At 35.4% G+C, this 3453-nt stretch overlaps 1 pseudogene; it reads left to right on the forward strand.

Annotated features, from left to right (window-relative positions):
- Positions 1 to 1775: 1775 nt before the first annotated feature.
- On the forward strand, positions 1776 to 3083 carry LOC136419061 (uncharacterized; annotated as a pseudogene).
- The last annotated feature ends 370 nt before the right edge of the window (positions 3084 to 3453 follow it).

Genomic DNA, 3453 nt, shown 5'->3' on the forward strand with positions numbered 1-3453 from the left:
TGGACGCAATGGTTCAATTTGCTCGATAGAACCCAAATTTTGTGCTCTTTTGGTACTGAGTTTGCCAACTGTCGCCACTCTGACGTTGGAAGCTGCAATGTTGCCATCTCTCAACTGTGTAATGTACCCTTAGGCTACGCCTATGAATTTTCATTACTTTGGTGGTATGTCCAGGATGGCCATATGTTGGGAACCCATTATCTTCCAATAAGGGTTACCCTTCATAAAAACTTTCACTTCTTTTCCTCGTCAAGACAAAAGTCTAAAATATCCACATTTTGCTAAAATCTCACTATAGCTACAACACCCCCGTAAATCATCTTTTCTTACCATTATTTTGACGTTAAGGGTTAAGGATTTAGAAAGTTACCATCTGTGGATTGTCTTGTTAATTGCCTAAAACCGAAGTACGCCTATGGGTACTGACCCCCAGATTTGGTACTTAAGATACCCCGAAGCTTGTAAAAGGACCATAACTATTTTGACCATTACGATTATAATAATATAACTCGACGCTCCCGGGAATTTTGTCACTTCCCTCATTAACTCTTGGCTCTCTCTATTGAAATGTCAGTTTAATCCCGAGATCTTTAGTTTTGTAAACGATTAAGGGTTGTGTGTGTCATAACGAGTGGAATAAAAATCTACCAAAGTGTTCCCGAGTTTTGTTTCGCGAGTTCCATTACAACTGTAACTAGAACCTTTCCCCTGTAAATTATTATTTATTCCTCTTCAAATCTTTTAACAACAATTAAAAGAGCGTTAACGAACAAGAGTATAAATATTTTTACTGTAATTAACTAATGAGTGATAAATAACAATATAGAAAATCAAAATATAATTTGTAGTTTGGTTCTTTGCACGCACGTCACAAATTTCAAGCGTATATATCAAATCAATTGATGGTCACCATAAAATGTGACCAGTGGCGTCCCAAAAATTTTATGTCATTGGATTGAAATAAATTAATGTATATTATGTGTATTTAAACTCAAATTAAGAGCTGCTGATGTCTTCACATCCATGAGAAAAATGTACTAAAAACAGTTCTGTTCTCATGCACAATCTCTATATTCCAACTTGATCTGATAATACCTGTATGTGTAAAATTTTGAGACGCCGCTGATCGCGCACCGACCGATACAATTGAGCAACGCAAAGACATGGGCTCATACACCATCTATTCGACCCGTACGTAATGCCATTATTAGTTTTCACCTGTTAGTCTAGCTAATAAACGACACCCATATTTTTGTCTGTCTTTGTTTTTTTGAATATTACGTTCCCCCTACACATTAGTCATACGTACGTGCTACCTAATTCGGTGGACGTGCAAAGAACCAAATCACAAACTATAAGTCATTTTCATTGACTTAATTCACGAATTTTCAAAGTGATTAATTTTGAAGTTCCAGTCTTTAATTCTTCAGTTTGCTCTTTAGTAGTAAGAAATAAATATTTCGGTTTAGTATGCACTTAGATGTACTTAGCGATATACATATGCTCAATAACCGCAACTGGGGTAAATCAGTTAAATATCATCAGTTATAAAAAAGGGTTTGCATCAGTTTATGAGTGCCCCAAAGGTCTAAGGGAAAATACCGTAGAGCCTTGAAGATACGATAAATTGAATTCAAAATTATTTGATAAAATCATTGTAGGTTTCCACCCAGACCTTAACCTACAATGCATTCAGAGGCTTTGTGACAAAATTTTGCTTGCAAAAAATACTGTGAGAGGTCCGATTATTGATGTTCTCTTAACTTTCGTCAAATTATTTTTTTCCAATCTTCTAAATTTTACAATATGACAATAGAGCTACTTATCCAATACACATTTACTATTCTTTGATTTGTATTTGGTTCATACAGTAAAATCGTGTTTCAATAATTTGAACAATGAAATATTACTGGTTCAACAAAATATGCTGCGTGCCTGATTGTGGCAACACTTCCACTGAGGGTGGGAGATGCTTAAAAGAGTATTTTGATTTTCCAGCAGAACCCCATGCACGGGCAAAATGGCTCAGTGCAGTACGCACTCATGACAAAAAAGATTTTAAAGTTTGTGAAGACCATTTCAAGGTAAGTAATGATATAATCTTTTCCGTGATTTTTGTTCACTAGAAGGCATTTAACCACTAAAGTAACTACTAAAGTTAGAGTACTAGGGCTGTGGTATTTGTATAATAAAGTGGTATTTGGTGAAGTAAGATTATCTCATTTTTTTCTCCTTCTTGGGACTTTCTGATGAGCTAAAAGGTAAGTACCTAACACATTAACACATTACAATCATTCCTTATAATTGAAACTAATTAGTTACATTCTAATGATATATTAGTTATAGTTTAATGGATTGTAGGGAGAAGATATTTTCAAAAACAAGACCAATAGGAAGAAATTAAGGTTCAATTCAGTTCCTTCAGCCCAATTACCCTCACACCTGTGTGTCACCTGTTTTGGTTCATCAGCATCTTTGAATAATTGTTCTGGCTTATCAGTGAGTGTAAAATCTATCTAATCAGATCTTGATTTCTTGAGGTAATATATAATATCTATTCCAATCAATTCCTTTTAGTCAAAAAGTTGTGACTGCAATAATGCGTCCAAAACCACACAGCTCTCCCAATCAGTCTTACCATTAACCATCAAAAAGTGAGTATTCCTAATTGCCTTTCATCAAATGACAACAATTTCTGTTTTTATTTTTAAAAAGTCGCATATAATGGTCGCTAGAAGAAAAGAAAATTTTATTTAAAGCAGTGAAAGGTCATGGTGAGGCTAAATTCGCCAACAGTCAAGTTCAAATCAATTGGGGTAGTGTTGCGAACCACTGCAGGTCAGTTTGGTATTCGGGTTTGATTTTCTTTACTAAGATTTCCTGACATTAAAGCAAACAGATGTTTTGACAATGAGAAGGAACTCAGAACTGTTTGGCAAAACACGAGAGTAAACGCCTCTAAGGTGTGCAAAAACCAAATATTCGGGTCGAAATTGGATCGCAAAGTATCCAGGTTTCTTTATGGAAAACCACCAACACAATCCAAGAATTCCATTGAGGATTCTAGTTCCACTAGCAAGTGAGTAATCCAGTATGTGGTCACATAAAATATCTGTAAAATACATTTTGGAGGAGTGTAAATCACAAAGAAAGAAAACACCCGAAATGTAACTCCACTGATGACGAACTTGAGGAATTTGAGGAGGGGGTAATGATGCATTACTTTCGCGCTGAAGAAGGGGTGGAGGAGAAAGGTGATGACGCAATAATAAAAAAAACTATATATGTTAGTAGGTAGATTAAAATGAGACTCTATTCCGCAGATAGCACTCTTTATTTTTTTCCACCTTCCAACGGAACAAAAAAAAAACAAAAACCGAAAAACTCATCTGGAACCAAGAGGCCCGAACAAAATCATCTTTCTAACTGCCCTTCCTTCTTTTTCCTTGAACC

The sequence above is a fragment of the Euwallacea similis genome, unplaced genomic scaffold, assembly GCF_039881205.1.
Source record: "Euwallacea similis isolate ESF13 unplaced genomic scaffold, ESF131.1 scaffold_64, whole genome shotgun sequence".
NCBI lineage: Eukaryota > Metazoa > Arthropoda > Insecta > Coleoptera > Curculionidae > Euwallacea > Euwallacea similis.